The sequence below is a fragment of the Ascaphus truei genome, chromosome 4, assembly GCF_040206685.1.
Source record: "Ascaphus truei isolate aAscTru1 chromosome 4, aAscTru1.hap1, whole genome shotgun sequence".
NCBI lineage: Eukaryota > Metazoa > Chordata > Amphibia > Anura > Ascaphidae > Ascaphus > Ascaphus truei.
This window is the reverse complement of record NC_134486.1, coordinates 329,482,824-329,503,246: the sequence shown is the minus strand read 5'-3', so window position 1 is coordinate 329,503,246 and position 20,423 is coordinate 329,482,824. Positions and strand designations below refer to the sequence as shown.

Below are 20,423 nucleotides of genomic sequence, written 5' to 3'. Positions count from 1 at the left end.
AAAGTTGCAGAACTGGCTCTGGTTGCGTCCTCATTTGTCTTTCCGTGGTAGAGTGCTGGGGATTAATAATCTGGTAGCCTCTATGTTGTACCATAAACGTGTGTGCGTTGACCCTCCTGCAAGCCTACAGTAGTTGAGATCATGCAGAAATGTGCTTTGGATTTTTTGGGGATAGTAACCATTGGTTAAAATCAGTGTGTGTTGTTTCTACATTTGGCTGAAGGTGAACAGGGCCTCAGACTTAATTAGTCACGTGGCAGCTTTCTGTCTTCAGGCGGTTCAGAGATTGTTATTTTGTGCGGGAGAGTGAGCCTGGAGAGAGTTTACTTTTGCCCTTTTTAGTAGAGTGAGTGGGTTTGGATATGATAGACAGTTGTTTTTAATAGACCCTGTTGGTTATGACACTATTATTCCGTTCCTTTTATAAAGGTCTCTTTAATGTTTGGAGACTGGTAAATGTTGTACGGGGTGATGTGTGCCTCTGGGCTTTTGCAGGAGCTCTTGTTTTTTTAATCCTTTATTTCCTTCTCCGTACTTCAAAAATCATAGTCTTTTCTTCACTTATTTTTGAGGGCTGTGATAACTAAAGTGTGCAGTTCCTGAAACTGTTTTTCATTTATTTAGTGACTGTGCCAGAGTTGCAACCTATTTAGATTTGTGAGAATTCATTTTTTAGTTTGCATCTACCTTTTTCTAATCAAGTGTTCATTTTGGGTGTACAATACAGTATACCTCTAAGAAAAGTTTTTTTTTAATTTGCCTGGCAAATTTTTTGATTGGTCCGGCAAAGTTTGCAATTTTAAAATCTAGAAATAATAGACAGCTCTTTGTATTTTCCGAATTCTGGTTGTGTCCAGAATCCGGATTGATTGTCGTTTGTATGCAATGTGCAGTAATTTTCAAATGCTTCTTAAGAGAGGGTGTGTGAGAAATGCTGTTTGTAGTCTTGGAGAAGATGATGAGTTGAGATTTCATATATAATCTATTTTCTTGTTAAAGGTTTTTTTTATGTTGAAATGTATTTAGTATAATAAAGAATTTCAGAAGTCACTCTCTTCTCGTCTCTATTATCTCCTCTCTCTCTCATATAAAACAGAGGTGGACAACAGCAGTCCTCAAGGGCCAGCAAGAGGTCAAGTTTCAAGATATCCCTGCTTCAGCACAGGTGGCGCAGGCAAAAACTGAGCCACGTGCTGAAGCAGGGATATCATGAAAACCTTACCTGTTTGGTGTCCCATGAGGACTGGAGTTGCCAAACTCCTGGAATAACCCCTAATTCAAGGTTTGAGGCTAACGTCTACATTTGAAATTAAACACAAGACGCAAAAAAACATGTTTTTTTTTATTATATAAATAAAATACTGTGTAACACTTGTTTTTGCATGTTGCTAAGATTGAAAGCAATGTTAAATGATGGTTAGAATACAATTTACCAGCAGTATTTGTAATTACATGGTTCAAAAGACTTATTATGCATGCCGTTTCAAGCTAAATTACAATGCGTATGTTGTCAACAAAATATCTACAGTATTCCAATCATTCCGGGAACAGCATTCTGTGAAATAGCCTGTTGGTTAAAGATTTAATTTTGTTTTTGTGGAAAATGAGAAAGGAACAATGGTTATATTTTTTTTTTTTCCATGAGGGATTGTAATTGAATGCTATCCTACACCCAAATAAACTGCTAAGCTATTTTGTTAGCTGCTTTTTCCTGAATCTTTCCACTTCAAATCCCAGAATGATTGGATGTTGGTGCTCCTGTTAGAAATCTGTAACAATCTGATTGTTTGCCTAACACCGTGGCTGCTTCAGTCACTATGTGGCCCTGTTCACTCTGCTAGCTACACGACGTGCGCACGTTTCCGTGCGCGCGCACGTTCCTCACTCTTACATGTTTGGCAATGGGAGTTTTCGGACTTGAAACTACTCCCAGCGGCTAAGTACAGCATTGACGCTGCTGCCGTTCAGGGAGACAACTGAATTTGTTATTTCGTGGGGCAGCTGCGTCACGTGTACTTCGCCAGCCAATGAATGAAAGCTCCATCTTCTTTTTTTTTTTTCTAAAAAGAGGACGACGTCTTCCCCTGTCCCGCCTACTGTCAGTTCATTCAGTCTGCTGGGGATGTTCACACGTTGCCGAACACAACACAACCGCGAACACAACGTCGGGTAGTAGGCAGAGTGAGCTCTGCCTAACTCAGCAACATTATCTATTGTTACAGTTTACAGCTCAAACTGCTGGGAAGATGAGCAACAAATTCTCCCAAACAGGAAAGTGTTGCAAAGATCTTGCACTAATTGGGAGGTGGGTTAAAACCTACTTTAGAAATCAAAGGATGTTTAAAACCAATTAACAATGACATTAAGAGTTGAATAATAAAAATAACTAAAGGGAGTGGCTCAGTGAGTAAAATACACTGACTGGCACTGAGAGTTTGAAGCAGGGGAGCCTGGTTCAATTCCCGGTGTCAGCTCCTCGTACCTTGGGCAAGTCACTTTATCTCCCTGTGCCTCAGGCACCAAAAACATAGATTGTAAGCTCCACGGGGAAGGGACCTGTGCCTGCAAAATGTCTCTGTAAAGCGCTACGTATAACTAGCAGCGCTATACAAAAACATGCTATTAGTATTATTATCATCAGATTCTACATAACTGATTTACAAAAAAAAACACACAAAAAACAAGATTTCACATGTTTTTCTACTTTGTCACTTAGCTGTGAGGATTATAATAACACGTTTACAATGTGCAAGCTACATCCTTCTTTTTTTATTGCTGTTTAGGTATTCTACAGAATAACTGCAACTATCATCGAACATTCCGGAAACAAGTATAACAAGCGACAAAGGTTAAAGTGACAAAGGTTAAAGAAACCATTCTATTTTTTAGCTCCGTATAAAAGAATATGCTGCTCTGCAAAATGCAGAATATTTCCACACACTTCAAAAACACCAACGCTGCTTCTAAATGTCAAACTTTAAACAAACAGTAGATCTGCCACGTTGATTTTATCTGCTGCAACTTACAGTAGTGTTTCTGAAGCCCACAATGATAATCAACAGGACTCGTTCCCTAGCGTATTGGTGCTATGCTGTATGTATGAGAGGTTTGCAGAACATCATGAACGTGCAGGATGGCAATTGCTAATATTGCAGAGTTAAAATATCATTGTTATGTAGCCAGGTCCCCTGTCGGCGCGGGCACGAGCATAGCGCGCCTCTCCATTGATGCGGCTGGGTTGCCAGGGACGCGAGCGGGGCGGTTGCCGGGGACGCGAGCGGGCCGGTTACCGGGGACGCGAGCGGGCCGGTTGCCGGGGACGCGAGCGGGCCGGTTGCCGGGGACGCGAGCAGGCCATTGCTAGGGCCGCGGTCGCGCCGTATGGGTCCCGGCGGCTCGCAGAGCAGGACACTGCCAGGGATAGCACTGTTGCGCATGCGCAGGAGCTCTGACAGCGCGGGAGGACACTGAGAGGTCGCGCATGCGCAGGAAGGGGCAGTCCACCCCCAGGGTGCACAGGGGCAGAGACACGTGACCCCAGGGAGCCAATAGGGCTGCAGCATCTCCCTGCAAGAAGATTGATACATTTCGCGGGCAGAGAGCACGTTGGCAGTTGGTGACCGGAGCAGCTAGGGGAAGGAGGTAGGGTGCAGGAGTCAGTGACTCCCTGCACTAGGCCAGCAATTCCCCTAGGCCCCAGATAGCCCTGAGTCACCCTAGTACAGTGTTGTAGGGACAGGCCCTAGGTTAGGGACTCTGCCCCATTAGCTATTTGTTATAGAGTGCAACGAACATTGTGAGTCTTGCTGGGAGAGAGCTGGACTATTATCAGAGAGAGATCGCCTCTGATGGATCATCCTGCGGTGGATCACGGATATCGTGCGGGAGTTCACCTTGATCCTTTGTGAAGTTCGCTGCAGGTCCGAGCACTGGAGTGCTCGGCAGGTAACCCATAACCTCACGTGCACCAACAAGGCCTATCACCAGACATAGTGGCTGCGCAGTCACACACACACACTTGTATATGACTTGGGAGTGCGAGACATTGGGTTGGGGTTACTGGACACGGGGTGGGATCATTCTGTGGAAGTGTTAGCGTCCGCCGTGGCGCGTAAAGTGTTAGCGTCCGCTGTGGCGCATAAAGTGTTGGCGTCCGCCGTGGCGCAAGATAGCGTTAGCATTGTGTGAGACGCAGTGGTTAGTATCTTCTCTAGAGAGGGACACCTGTTATATTCAGTGTGATGATATATGTGTTTCTTATGCTCCAAAGTAAAAGGTATTTGGTTATCTCACATACGTGTATATGGTTATTGTATGATGTCCTGCAAGGAACAATCCCTGCTCTGCTAGGAACCATCGCAGGTGGAGGCGCTGCACCGAGTAAGTGGTAACTCATAGTATCATAAAGGCCCCAGGTTTCCCATTGGCGGAAGCTCAGCCCTCCTGTGAGCCAACAGGTTAAGCACCACACGCAGGTAACACTGTATGTTCTCCGCACCCACACTATAATCTGCGATTGGGTGGGGGAATACCCGTTACATTTTGGAGGCGCTGCTGAGATCTCAGACCTGGGGTGCCCTGTCCATTTTTTTTTCTCTCCTAAAATGTCACCCCCATTACCGTACCTGTCGCGCTCAGAAGTGTATGAATGGGCCATGGAGGTGGAAGTGCCGCCGCCCCACACGCTTGCGGTGTGCCGCGTCCCGGTAGATACTCCGTCATTGGCTATACGAGTGGCCTTGCGGCAAAACTCTAATCTCCGGGGTGCTGCCACCATAGCCGTGTTAGATCAACGTTTGGAGGACAAGGAGTATTGCTCCGTGTTAGTGAGTATCGGACAAGATATAAATGAAGGCCAGGGTCCGTCCAGCTTGTGGTTCGAGGACTTGGCCGGTATAGGCTGTATGGTGGTGTACCCGGAACGGCCCATAAAACCCGAACCCCTCAGCCCTCGCACGAACTTGGAAGAGATTGCTATGCCTACATCGCCTTCCCCCCCTGAGAGTTATTGCGAGTCTAATTTAGGTGCACCCGCCGATGACAGTCCACCGCTAGGTATTGAACTGCCATCTGCTACCCTGGGAAAGGAATTCCAAATGCTAGTTCAGACTATCGCCGAGCTGGGAGCAACCAGAGCCGAGGCGTCGATCCAACAGCAGTATCGCAAACTAAAAATCTTTTCAGGAACTAAGCCGACCCCCGCGGGCGAAGACGCGTTTGACGTGTGGAAGGAATACACCTCCCAGGTTGTAGAAGAGTGGACGTGCCCTGAGTTGGCAAAACGACAACGCATAATGGAGTGCCTGCGACCACCCACTTCTACCACGATACGGCTGGCTAAAGATCAACATGCGGATGTCACTGCACAGCAAATGTTAGAGACTCTTGAGCGGGCTCACAGGCGAACTGAGGACGTAGGACAATTGATGACGCGGTACTTCAATCTTCGTCAGAAACTCGGAGAGGAGCTATCTGATTACCTTCAGCGAATTAGAGCAATCATATGGGAGATGCGGAAAAGGGACCAGATTAAGGCCACCGAGGTGAATGTGTATTGCTGGGAGCAATTTCTGAGAGGATCGCTACCCGACCATTCTATCGTCATCATGATTAAGTGTTCCCGGATGCAAGGTGAGCCCCCTTCCTTTAAGGAACTAATGGATGAGATAAAGAAACATGAAGCCTACTCCTGGTTGCATACTCCCGCCAAGGTTAAGGAGCCTTCCACCAGTGACCCTGCTAAAGCCGCTGGGGCAAAGGCCAAGAACACCCCGACCCAGGACGAGGAGGTCGCCACTAAGGGCTCAGGCCCCAAAGCTAGACCCGCCCGTAAATCATCTTCCTCATACCGGGGCCGCTCTGAACAAAGAGATCTCCTTTGCTATACCTTCGGTAAGAAGGGCCACTTCTTCCTTGATTGTCCAGAAAGGGAGGACCTCACAGAGGACAAAACTCCCGACCGAAGAAACCCAGCCCGCTCGATGGTATGCCGAGTACAAACTGTCGGGTCTGACGTGGAGACCCCTCCGGGAACTACCGATGCCCCTGCGGAGGCCGACGCAGGGGATGACGCCTCCAACCGGGAAGCTTACAGCCAAGTAGGCCCTGCAGCTATCATACTGGTGTTACTAGAAGGGATCTATGCGTCGGCTCTACTGGATACGGGGTCACAAGTGACCATCATATAACGCCCGTTCTATGAACAGCACCTCCGACACTGCCCCCTGAGAGCGGCCGATCATGTGACCGTACGAGGGCTAAGTAATGAAGACTACCCCATCGATGGGATTGTAAGGGTTCAAATGGAAACACTCCAGCTGAACACCGGCAAGAGACACCCCATGCATGTAGCGGCCCTGGTATGCCCGGAGCCCCAAGACCAGTGCAAGTACCCGATCATCTTGGGCACCAACGCTGATATAGTACAGGCGGTGATCCGAGCGTACCTGAAAGAGACTAATGAGTTGCCGCTAGCCACCGCTCTCCTAGATACGGTCCTACGAGAGGAGTGCAAACGGGTATACGCCCTGGAGCAACACAGGGAGCTCTACAATCGTCAACGCGGGCTGACGACCATATTACCAGGGGGAGTGCAAAGAATGGCCATCTGGTGTTGTTATCCCGAACGAGATGGGAGCGATCAGTTCTTCTCTCTGGAGAGTACGCCTGAAGAAGAAGAAGTTCGGAGAGGGTATAGGGTACTACCCGAAGTGAGGGAGTGGACGACTAAGATTCCTCTATGAACCCATGTGTATGTGCAGAATCTCTCCCCCTTCCCGATGGAATTTGATGCCGACCAGAAGTTGGGTTGCATATATCCGGTCAGCCCTGTAGAGAACACGCCTCAGTTGAAGGCGGCGGCCGTGGATGAGCGGTTAATCGAACTGGACTTCAACTTCGGTGAGTCGACGCTGTACACCCAGTGGAAGGAATGGCTGGCAACCCAGTTGAATAAAAGATGACAGGTGTTCTCCACGAGTGAGATGGATGTGGGGTGCAGTCGCAGCGCCCAACATACCATTCGACTGAGTGATGCTACCCCGTTCCGAGAACTCCCTCGTCGCATCGCCCCGCGGGATGTGGACGATGTGAGGAACGTCATTCACGATATGGAAAATGCCGGGATTTTGACGGAGTCTCGGGGGCCCTACGCGTCACCCATAGTGGTGGTGCGAAAAAAAAACGGATCCGTACGACTGTGTGTCGACTATCGAACTCTGAACCATCGTACGATACCCGATCAGTACAACCTCCCTCGCATTGTAGAGATCCTGAATGCGCTGAATGGAAGTCAATGGTTCAGCGTGCTCGACCTCCGATCTGGGTACTATAAGGTACCTATGAATGCGGAAGATCAGGAGAAAACAGCTTTCGTCTGCCCCTTGGGATTCTACCAATTTACACGTAAGCCCCAAGGTATATGTGGGGCGCCTGCTACCTTCCAACGGCTGATGGAGAAGACTATTGGGGACATGAGCCCGCGGGAGTGTCTTGTATACCTGGATGACATCATTGTCTTCGGACGAACTCTAGAAGAGCACGAAGAGTGGTTACTTAAAGTGATAGACCGTCTGGGGAACGAAGGGTTGAAATTGTCCCTAGACAAGTGCCGGTTTTGCCATACCTCAGTGACCTACGTGGGACACATCGTGTCCGCCCAAGGGATCTCCACCGACCCCGCCAAGGTAGAAGCAGTCGTGAACTGGCCTCGTCCCGAGAATGTCACGGAGCTGCGATCCTTCCTGGGATTCTGTGGGTACTACTGTCGGTTCGTGGAAGGGTACTCTAGTAGGGCGAAACCCCTGAACACTCTGTTGAAGATATACCCAGAGGAAACCGGGAGGAAGGCTGTATCTGCTCGCCAACCGTTTGGTGATAAATGGACGTCTGAGTGTGAACAGGCCTTCTTGAAATTGAAGAAATGTCTGACTGGAGCGCCGGTGCTTGCGTATGCTGATCCCGAACAACCATACGTTCTGCATGTGGATGCCAGTCTCAATGGACTGGGCACCGTCCTGCACCAGAAGCACCCCGAGGGTCTTCAGCCTGTGGCCTACATCAGCCGCAGCTTGACACCCAGTGAACAGAGATACCCCATCCACAAGTTGGAGTTCCTGGCTCTCAAGTGGGCTATCACGAGAAGCTCCACGATTACCTGTACGGTGTTACCTTCGAGGTAAGGACGGATAACAATCCCCTCACATACGTCAATACCTCGGCCAAATTGGACGCCGCCGGACGCCGCTGGCTGGCCGCCCTAAGCAACTACAGGTTCTCCATGAAGTATAAGCCGGGACCTTTGAATATAGGGGCTGACGCTCTATCCCGACGACCCGGGTTAAGTGCTATTCCAGATGATGAGGAATGGGAGGAACTCCCAGGACCCGGAGTGCGAGCTATGTGTAGCATGGCCGCCATCGTCAACGACCAAGTGTCCTTTTCAGAATTAAGAGTGGCCGATTCATTGGGATGCCGGTCGCAGGCTGTCCCCTCCGTCTACTGCGACCCAAAAGGGATGAACATCACGCATGACAAGGTGTTACGGTGGAAGGATCTGGTAGACTACCAAATACGAGATCCTGTCGTTAGTATCATCAGGCGAGCCATCGAAAAGAAGAACCCAGCCCTTCTGAAAAGCGCACCCAATGACTTGGTGGCCCTGCTCATGCGGGAATGGGACAAATTCGAAATAGACAATTGCTTACTCTATCGGGTGGTGCAATACCACAACCACCCGGATTGGCGACAACTAGTCCTCCCTAAGAACTTACAATACCTGGTGTTGAAGTCCCTACATGATGATCATGGACATCTTGGTATAGACAAGACCTTTGGGTTGGTCAGAGATCGTTTTTTCTGGCCCAAGATGCGAGAGGCCGTTGAGCATCACTGTCGCCGATGTACTAGGTGTATACAGCGCAAGACCCTGCCTACCCGAGCAGCCCCCATGGGCCATCTAAAAAGTTCTGGACCCATGGATCTTGTGTGTATGGACTTTCTGTGCATTGAACCTGATAGCCGAGGAATATGCAACGTGCTGGTCATCACGGACCACTACACCCGATATGCCCAGGCCTTCCCCACGAAAGATCAGAAAGTCAAAACAGTTGCAAAAATATTATGGGAGAAGTATTTTGTGCACTATGGTCTCCCCAACCGCCTTCACTCCGACCAAGGGCGGGACTTTGAAAGCACCTTGATCAGAGAACTACTCAAACTGCTGAACATCACCAAGTCGCGAACGACCCCGTATCACCCCGAAAGAGATGCACTGCCCGAGCGCTTTAATCGAACCTTACTGGACATGCTCGGAACACTACAGAGTGCTCAGAAAACTGAATGGAGTCGACACGTGGAGGCCCTGGTGCATGCGTACAATTGCACCAGGCACGAGTCAACGGGATTCTCCCCATACTTCCTCATGTTTGGGCGAGAGGCGAGACTACCAGTGGACCTACGTCTTAGAGTTTCGACGGATGGGATACATAATGCTACCCATTTTAAATACGTGGAAAGACTTAAAGACAGTTTACAGCAGGCCTATCAACAAGCTGAGAAGGCTACAGTTAAGTTGAACGCTGGCAATAAAAGACGATACGATCATAAGGTCAAATATCGGGAACTTCGTCCTGGGGACGCTGTGTTGCTTAGAAATCTGGGAGTCCCGGTGAAACACAAGTTAGCTGACCGATGGAGAGAGGGGGTGTATGAAATAGAGTCTCAGATGCCTGGCCTCCCGGTTTATCGTATCAAAGACACTGAAGGCCGGGTAAAGGTATGGCACCGTAATCATCTTCTTCCCATTCCACAAGTGGGAGATGAAGAGACAGAGATACTGGCCACACCGCTCAACGGTGAGTCCAACTTATCAGAGGTGGGTCAAGAGACTGTCAATAACGAGACCCACTCTGAAACTCCTGAAGATCCTATGGAAGGACCCTCTCAAAGGGACTACTCCACAGAAGGGGCACCTCCCGGAAGAGCTACGGGTAAAGGGCCCTGTAGGCCAATGCCTACTAAGGTGGCACCAACAGGCCCGCCTTTGGATGCACAGAGCCCGTGCCTTGTGCCTAACAGAAACTGTTCAGAGACATTTCTCCCCTCAAGGGAAGAGGCTGAGCCTCAGGACTGTGTTTATTACTCCCCCGAGGGAGTTGCAGAAGAACAACTTCATCGGAGTCAAAGAGTAAGGTAACCTCCAAATCGGGTAACCTATGACCAAATTGGGGCACCCCATTATGAGGCTCAGCAGTGGGCTCGCGGCAGAGTGCAGTCTGTCATTGTGATGTTCACTGAAATGTGTAATCTGATCTAGAGTTAATTAAGATCGTATGTGGTTGTTGCATTTTTATTATATAACTTCTGTACATAGTTACATTGTTGTGTCCAAAGCGGGGACGTTGGGGATTTTACCAGGGGGAGGATGTAACCAGGTCCCCTGTCGGCGTGGGCACGAGCATAGCGCGCCTCTCCATTGATGCGGCTGGGTTGCCAGGGACGCGAGTGGGGCGGTTGCCGGGGACGCGAGCGGGCCGGTTGCCAGGGACGCGAGCGGGCCGGTTGCCGGGGACACGAGCGGGCCGGTTGCCGGAGACGCGAGCGGGCCATTGCTAGGGCTGCGGTTGCGTCGTATGGGTCCCGGCGGCTCGCGGAGCAGGGCACTGCCAGGGATAGCACTGTTGCACATGCGCAGGAGCTCTGAAAGCGCGGGAGGACACTGAGAGGTCACGCATGCACAGGAAGGGGCAGTCCACCCCCAGGGTGCACAGGGGCAGAAACATGTGACCCCAGGGAGCCAATAGGGCTGCAGCATCTCCCTGCAAGGAGATTGATAAATTTCGCGGGCAGAGAGCACATTGGCAGTTGGTGACCGGAGCAGCTAGGGGAAGGAGGTAGGGTGCAGGAGTCAGTGACTCCCTGCACTAGGCCAGCAATTCCCCTAGGCCCCAGATAGCCCTGAGTCACCCTAGTGGAGTGTTGTAGGGACAGGCCCTAGGTTAGGGACTCTGCCCCATTAGCTATTTGTTATAGAGTGCAACGAACATTGTGCGTCTTGCTGGGAGAGAGCTGGACTATTATCAGAGAGAGATCGCCTCTGATGGATCATCCTGCGGTGGATCACGGATATCGTGTGGGAGTTCGCCTTGAACCTTTGTGAAGTTCGCTGCAGGTCCGAGCACTGGAGTGCTCGGCAGGTAACCCATAACCTCACGTGCACCAGCAAGGCCTATCAACAGACATAGTGGCTGCGCAGTCACACACACACACTTGTATATGACTTGGGAGTGCGAGACATTGGGTTGGGGTTACTGGACACGGGGTGGGATCATTCTGTGGAAGTGTTAGTGTCCGCCGTGGTGCATAAAGTGTTAGCGTCCGCCCTGGCGCGTAAAGTGTTAGCGTCCGCCGTGGCGCAAGATAGCGTTAGCATTGTGTGAGACGCAGTGGTTAGTGTCTTCTCTAGAGAGGGACACCTGTTATACCAGTGTGATGATATATGTGTTTCTTATGCTCCAAAGTAAAAGGTGTGTATATGGTTATTGTATGATGTCCTGAGAGGAACAATTCCTGCTCTGCTAGGAACCATTGCAGGTGGAGGCGCTGCACCGAGTAAGTGGTTACTCATAGTATCATAAAGGCCCCAGGTTTCCCATTGGCGGAAGCTCAGCCCTCCTGTGAGCCAACAGGTTAAGCACCACACGCAGGTAACACTGTATGTTCTCCGCACCCACACTATAATCTGCGATTGGGTGGGGGAATACCCGTTACAGTTATGTATTTTGTAGCTAGTTTTTATTTTTTTTTAATTGTTTTCCCCACCAATAAAAACATCAGGACATTAGGTTGTGTGTGTTTTTGTGTGAGATTTTGTATTTTTGATCAATATTAATGTCACGATAAAGCCATGCAAGGACTAGATTGTGTGAGCAGTATAGCAACCAAGGGGTCAACCTTCTTTTTGAAGAGAACCATTTTAGTTCTGTTTCTTGTAAGTTCATCATGGAGTCTCCTGGGTCCATGACTTGGGTGGCAATAAAACCATTAAGGAAAGCCATGCTCACATGAAAATGACATGTAACAGCTTACAGATACACCACCAGGTATTATTTTATCTGCTGGGGCAAACTTCAAAAGGAATCATAAATTCCAGAGACATTCTCCGAAACAGCTGATCCAAAGGTAACAGAGTGGACACGATATTCCCTATCATTACTGATTCACCTTATGTACTGTAAGATAATTCCTGTCTGTCTTAACTCATAATAAATAATCAGAAATAGGAGCTCTATGCACTCTGAATAAACAAAAATAAAAAAAGCGAATTACCTTTGTGGTGCACCGATGGTAATAAGGAATTACCTGGAAAAAGTTCCCCCAAAATTGTCATGTGATGAAGGAAAATATAAGCGGGTACTCAAAACTCAATGCATAAAAATATTATTTATACAGATATATATATCAAATGCTGATGACAGGCATACACATATCAGTCTCACGATAGAAGAAAAATTGCTCCAGGGCACAAACTATCAATCCTGGTGGTCTCTAGCTAATCAAAAAGAACTGGGGTCCCAGTCCCCTCCTTGAGAAAGCGCAGACTTTGCGTGAAACGCGTGGGAGGATTTTTTTTTATTTCAAACATTTTTATTGTTTTCTGACAGGGGTACATTCACATCACATGGTTGTTTATAGACAGTAAACTTAATTAACATATACATTTAAAAGTGAACAACCCAAAGCATCTCAAGGTTGATTGATCAAGAAGAGGCGATCTGCCCCTAGTATTTTGTAACCTCCTATGCATTTAGATTCTACTATGTAGATCCCGTCCGGGAGAATTAACAGTTTTAGGAGGATCTTAGATCAAACCCCTTATATTAGTACTGTAAAGGATAGACAGAGAGAAAGAGGGGGAGAAGAGAGAAGAACAGAAGAAGGGGGGAGAGAGGGGATAGGAACGGGGAGAGCTAAGGGAAGGGGTGTAGTTGTCCTCCCCTCCACCTTGTCAAAAGACCCTGAGTAGACATGAACTCCCCCTTATAGGGGTTAGTGGTCTAATGCAGAGTCCAAGTGAAGCATCTATATCTCATTTTTAATCTCTTTAATTATAAGGCGTGGGAGGATTTTTGTTCACCTTTTGTACATGCATCAATAAATGTGTTCATTTTTTCACTACGTTTTGGGACCCGAGTTCTTTTTGATTAGCTGGAGTCCACCAGGATTGATAGTGTGTGCCCTGGAGCGATTTTTCTTCTATCGTGGATACCGGGTCTTCGGTGGCACCCTAGCAGGGGGAGGGGGAGGAGCTTTCACTGAGGACGTGCAGTACAGCCAGATCTTGGAAGACGGGAGCAGGAGGCTGACACAGGGCGTGAGTAGAGAGGTAAGAGGTGATTTCCTTACCTTCCCAGCCCAGGAGTACCAGCTGTCCCGTGAAGATCACTGTACATTGCCCTAACAGAGGAGGAGGGATAATAGAGGGTACACACAGAGGGGTCTGCCCCTGCTATTCCCTACCTACCCCACCGCCTCCCCGTAGGAATTTCTCCATTTTCAGTGACACATCACAGTGTCTTCACAGACTGTTTCATATACTCCCCCCTTATCCCGGTGAGGATCACCACAGTGTTGTTTCAAGCAGTTTCTGAGTGCACGGCAGCGTTCTCTTTGTTGTACATATCAGTCTCAGATGGGACTGTCCTGAGGGAGCCATAATAATGCCACGTACTATAAATTTGTAAAGGGCAAAAGTACACAATTGTAATCATATAAAATGTAAGAAGATATCTGGGCTACAAATAACTATAATTAGTTTCCCTCTCTAGGGTAGAAATGCGACTATCACTGGGGGTATCTATGATTCATCAGGATGTGGGTATGATTAATTTGGTGGTTACAGGGAGAGTTATGGGGTATACTCTCAGATTAAATTGAAGTGAAATAATTCCCCTTTCTAGGAGAAGCCAGACTTAAAGGTGTTACAGGGAAGAGATGGTGATAAATAAGACTTAAACGCACCCACAAAGGCTGACTCAGGCATCGGTTCTTTGTCACAAATTAAAGGCTTGGGGTTTAAAAGTGTGTTTTTTAATCCATAAATGAGATTGATCTAGAGGTGTGTTCATGATTCAGTACCACAAGATTGGCGTAAAGCAGATGTGGTGCCTATATTTAACAAGGGAGCTAGATCACAACCAGGGAATTGCAGACCTGTAATCCTGACATGGGAAAGCTACTTGAAGGTTTAATACGGGATAATATTCAGGAATACCTAATGGAAAACAAAATTATTAGTAAAAGTCAGCATGGATTTATGAAGGATAGATCATGCCAAGCTAACCTTATTAGTTTATTGAGAAGGTAAGTAGGCATTTAGATCAGGGTAATGCAGCTGATGTGGTCTACTTAGATTTTGACAAGATTTTTAGACAAGAGGTTGGTGTACAAAATAAAGCAAATTGGACTCAGTAAAAATATATGCACCTGGATTGAAAACTGGTTGAAGGATAGACAGAGGGTTGTCATAATTTGAACTTTTCAGGTTGGGCTAAATTTGTGAGTACCTCAATGATCGGTACTGGGACCCCTGCTTTTTAACTTGTTTATTAATGACCTGGAGGTTGGAATATAGCGCAAAGTCTCAATCTTTGCTGATGATACTAGATTGTGTAAGGTAGTAGAATCAGAGCAGGATGTAATTTCTCTCCAGAGGGACTTGGAGAGACTGAAAACTGGGCAGGTAAATGGCAGATGAGGTATAATACAGATAAATGCAAGGTTATGCATTTGGGAAGCAAGAATAAACAGGCGACTTGGAAATTAAATGGGGATACATTAAGGGAATCCTTGATGGAGAAGGATTTAGGAGTGCTTGTAGACATGCTTAGCAATAGTGCCCAAAGTTATGTAGTAGCTGCAAAGGCAAACAAGATCTTATCTTGCATCAAACGGGCAATGGATGGAAGGGAAGTAAACATAATTATGACTCTTTATAAAGAAAAGTTTTTGATTGAAATCTGCACTCATACTGCCCTCAAAAACTAGTTCTATACTCGTGCTGACATGCGTAAGGAGAACTCCTTAATCTCCTAACAAGTGTGAGCTCCCTTTAGGGGGCTCACGCAACAGGACGCACAAAGAAAAAGGAGAGAGCGCGCTGAGTATGAGTATATAAATGTATATGGTTAAAAATGTTCCACAAGAGTGGACAACAATAATTATAATAATGAAATAAAATTGACTTACAATACGACTACAGGCTTGCAGAGGTGAAACTGGGAGATCCGGAGGTGAGATCCGATGGGTAGATGTAAAACGGGTCCGTACCCACGATACGTCGTTGGTCACGTGCTCCTCTCTCCAACAGGTATGCCTCTTCCAGCTCGTGGACGCTCACGCAGCAGCCCCTCGTGACCTCAATGTGTTTCGTACAACGTACTTCATCAGGAGGTCACGCATTGGGGCTGCTCAGGAGCTTACAAAGGATAACACTTCCAATGGGATCTCTCCCATTGATTCAGCTCAACATATGCCGAATGCTGTCAGCTGGTGTTAATGTGATAGAGTTACAGAAAAGTTAATACATGCTGCAGCTCTGCTTTGTGATGAACTACTGTAAGTATAATCGGGAAAAAATTACTAAAAACACAATATAGTGATAAAGTCAAAATTAAATAAATATGTGCATTATATATTTAAATATGTATTTATTTGTGAATGGTGAAAATAAAATACATATACTTATATATATATATATATATATATATATATACATACACACACACACACATTAATAAACATACAGTATATATAAATTATGTTCTTTTAATCTATAGATGTGAAATAACATATATTTTAAGTGCGTGCTGAAAGTGAAACAACTTATTATAATAAAGTGTACAGTATATACTTAGAGAAATGGCAAAAGCGCTCAAATGCCAGGCCAATGATGATATAATGCCAGAACCACCATCCAAAGGAAATCCGTAATCACAAATATAGAGTAGTGATAATGCAACAACAATAATGGGTACAGTCCTCCTGAAGACAGGTAGTGGGTAGTGCAAGCCCACCCACGATCAATCTCATTGGCAGGTTCCCCTAAGTTGGCAAAAGTACTCACGTTCCTTGGTGTGGCTGGTTGTGCAGCTTCCAATGCTGGTATACAGAAGTAAAAAATTGGGAGGAGCGCACAAACCGAATGGAGCAGGAAAGGACCCAAAATCAAAATATGTAAAAAGGGTACTTTATTGTGTCATGAGACCCACTCACATGTTTGTTTAAACCATTGGCAGCTCTCGTATGTAAATTATAGATTCACTGTTCCTTTTGCATTAGTTTTTTATTTCTATCTCCCCCTCTAATATTTGGGGGTATTTGCTCTAAACCAATTAATTTAAAATTTGTCACTTCCCTCTCGTGATTCAATAAAAAATGTTTTGGAAGATTATGCCATTTTTTTATGTTGTTGTAAATGTTTTTTTAGTATTTTTTATATTGTTCACGTTTTTTGATTCTCACATGGAGTTCTCTCTTAGTTTTGCCTACATAATCCAGGCCGCAGGCACATGAAGCATCCACACTGAAATGATATAAAAACAGTATTAGTGCAATCCTCTATAATAGTAAACATATAATATTAAAGTTAAGAGGAGACCTGAAAATTATTAATTAAAGCACAATTCTAAAATAAATGACTCTAAAATATACATGCAGAGTTTTAAAGAGATATTCAAAATAGACTATGAACAAACCGAATGTAAAAAACTAGGATAGGATCACTGGTCAAATGAATTAATAAATGTTAAAATATATAAATCTACATATAATACACCTCAATAAAATATTATAAAAAATATATATTGATGGAAATGTATGTTCTTGATGTAGATCTAAATCAATAAAGAGACCAGACATCTAACTCATCATTTAAACCTTCTGGTTATAATGTATGCATTTAAAGATCCAAAAGCTCTCTTGTTTAGAGAGAGCCTTTAGTCTGCTAGTGACCAATTTATTGGGTGACTAGAAGTGTCTTTTGTGTTGCAGTCATGGGGCACTGAGGACTCGTGCATCCACAGCACTGAGAGGAGGACTTGTACATCCACAGCACTGAGAGGAGGACTCGTGCATCCACAGCACTGAGAGGAGGACTCGTGCATCCACAGCACTGAGAGGAGGACTCGTGCATCCACAGCACTGAGAGGAGGACTCGTGCATCCACAGCACTGAGAGGAGGACTCGTGCATCCACAGCACTGAGAGGAGGACTCGTGCATCCACAGCACTGAGAGGATGACTGGAGCGGTTGTTTTTTTAGTTCTAGAAGTTTTCCTCTCCCATACATGTAGATTTATTTGGCTTCCATTACAAGAGCAAAAGGGGACCTGTCTTCTATCGTTCTATATCAAGAACGAGTTAGTGTTCCACTTATTCTAATTCTAGCTGAGGGGGAAGGGGGATGTATGAAGTGCCAATATCCAATAAAAAAAATTAGGGTCTAGGCCCAAGTTTGAAAGAACAGAGTGCATTACCAGTTTATTCAATCAAATGCTTTCTCAGCACCAAGGGACAAAAGCATGGATGGGACGGACTTCATGTTACATTTGTGAATTAGGTTGATTATTCTTTTTGTGTTATCAATGGTTTGTCACCCTGGAATAAACCCAGTCTGGTCTATGTTAATTAATGAAGGGAGAATTTCATTTAATCTGTTTCCTAGAAATGTTGGAGAAAATTTTATGGTCTGAATTGATAGACAGGATGAGACACGCACTCAATATCAATGGTAATAGAGGTGGGGTACTTAGCTGCCGGTACGCTGGTCCTGGGGAGCTTCTTCTTCTTTGTAATGGTCTGAATTGAGTCAGTAAATCGGTCTATAACTAGCAGAGTTACAGGCACACTTTTTTATTTATTTATTACAGTGAGGATTGCTTCCAGCATTGTTTCAGGAAGTTAAATAGTTTAGTCAAGTAGGGCGCTAATATCAAATCAATCTTTTTATAATAAAAGGGGGTCAGGCCAGTTTATGTATGTGCCTTGGAGTGGGATATTGGGGTTAGAGGGAAATTTGTAGATATGAAGAGATCCTGTACCCCCCCACCCAGGGGTCTGTTCTCTTTATTTCCTATATTATACAATGAGGAATAGAAGTGGTGGAACGCCTTCTCAATAATTGAGGGATCATAAGTAAATTCACCTGTGTTGCTTTTTTCATAGTATTTTCGTTTGATCCATAGAGTGACATTTTTCACCTTTTGGGTGAGAAGCAAATTAAATTTCCCTCTTAATTCTGTCAGTTAATTTACCAGGAGGTCAGCAGGTCTCCTTTTGTATGAGGCTTCCACATTCTGTAAACACATTTTGTTAGATAAAGAGATTCTTTATCTATTTTTATCTGTTTCTGCTTGTGGTTTTTTTCCCCCTCTGGGTGGAGACTAGGTTGAGGAAATCTCCTCTAACTGCATTATGGTCTTACCATAGGGTAGTAACTGAAATATTTATCGACAGTGTCATATCAAAATAGTTAAATAGATTTTCTGCGTTAAGAGACTGTCGGTAAGTTTCCATAGTCTTGACTGGTTTTCCCCGATCTGGAGAGAGAAGGATGTTTCCATATGTGTGTGGTGAGACCAAGTGATGTTGCCTATTGTTGCTGAGCGAAATTTACCAAACACTCTTTGGTCAAAAACAATGTGTTTTGTGCTGGTGTCAGCAAAAGCTATATTCTCTCGAGGGATGACCAATCCTCTAACCATATAAAAGAGCACTAGAGACATTAGAGGTTTAAAGGTGGTTGTGAGTTTTTTGGGGTTGTGCGAGGTTGGCAATTGATGTCTAGAAGCGGGTTCATGAGAGAAATTAAATCCCATCACAAGATTATTAATCCCCTCCCTGAAAAGCGTCAATTGAGAAAACATTTCTTAAAAACATTGTCCCTGATTAGTATTAGGGGCATAAAGTCTGAAAAAAGTATATTTAGTTCCCAGTATGGTAACCGTCAAGAAAAGCTATCTCCCCTCCAAATTGCGTTTTTAAATCATAATGAAATGGCGTATGTTTATGGAAGAGAAATATGATAGACACTATGATCAATCTAGAAATGTATCACCTATTCTATTGAGGGAAATGGGTCTCCTGAACAAAGACCACATCTGCCTTCAATCGTTTAAATTCAGCTAAGCCTTTTTTTTTCTAAGGCAAATATATTAATTATTGGATTAATAGATTGTAATGGCCATCATCTATGTTTATCACACAGGTCAACAGTGCAGATGTGTGAGGGGCAGCGGGCACAGCCACAGCACGCTGCCTTACGGATGATGCATAAAGGAACCAGACCAAGGTCATGGAAGTCCCACCGATTCCCACCTCCTACAATCCTCTCAAGAAACGAAAAGTAAGAAAGAATACATACTACAGTATGTGAACAACAAGATAAGAAAGTAAAATTAACAAGATGTGTCTCAAAAGTGACTGTCATTCTTTTGTGCATATAAATGCATCAGGAAAAGACACAGTATGCATAAACATGTTCATGTAATTAAACAAATTGTATTGAAATGTTTTGTTTACACTTTTCTCTATGCAGTGGAAGAAATACAAAAGACACAGTATAACATTGGTCGTGTAGGACCTGCTGATAGGGCGGCACCTTGATGTGGCTGCATACTTGAAATGTATTGGCTGAAGGATTGAACAAAATGAGAAGAAAAAACAGAAAAAATATAGTAGTGAACTATGTCACGAACGGTACACCTGTAGGCATGTGACTTGTATATGTGACAAGGGTTAATACAGCAGTTGTGTATCTAGATAATCAATTTTCACCTCTGCAATGTCCATCAAATGAATAATATCCCCACTCAATCTGCCAGAATATATATCTTTATTCACTGCCACCAGCAAAAAGATCAAGATGTGCTTGCAGAGCCTTTAATTTCTGTTTACTAAGAAATATATGCACTTCACACAAAAATCTATTGTAGCAAAATGTGTCTGAAAATGTAATCACTCTTCAAAACGTGCAAAGTTCAATTTAAAGTCAAAGAGAATACTTATTAAATTTTAGATTTAATATACAAAATAGTACAGTGCTTAGTTTACAGAAAAAGATTATTATAAGCACAGTACAATAAATGCAGACCGTCTCATAAAAAAAGGGTATACCACATAACAATATCGGCTTGCTCCAAGAGGTCATGGAGGTTGGAATTTGAGAATTCACGTATCTTGTCGACATCAAACACACTGCCCTGATGAAGCACATTAAGTGAGCAAAATGCACTGAGGTATTGCTGTTACGTTGCCACACAGCATATCTCACGAATGACATAATCATGTTCTTGTGTCTTTTGCTGTGACGCATGTATGCCTGTATGGGAAAGTACCACTCATCAGCTTAAGTATGCCATAACATGT

At 45.2% G+C, this 20,423-nt stretch overlaps 1 long non-coding RNA gene across 1 annotated transcript in view; it reads left to right on the top strand.

Moving 5' to 3' along the window:
• LOC142492133 (uncharacterized) overlaps window positions 1-19,522 on the top strand; it is a 36,403-nt gene extending 16,881 nt beyond the window's left edge. Inside the window, exons 2-3 of the long non-coding RNA XR_012800767.1 lie at window positions 17,050-17,306; window positions 19,264-19,522. This is a non-coding gene — a long non-coding RNA (uncharacterized LOC142492133). The remainder of the gene's footprint in view (window positions 1-17,049; window positions 17,307-19,263) is intronic.
• Window positions 19,523-20,423: the final 901 nt, after the last annotated feature.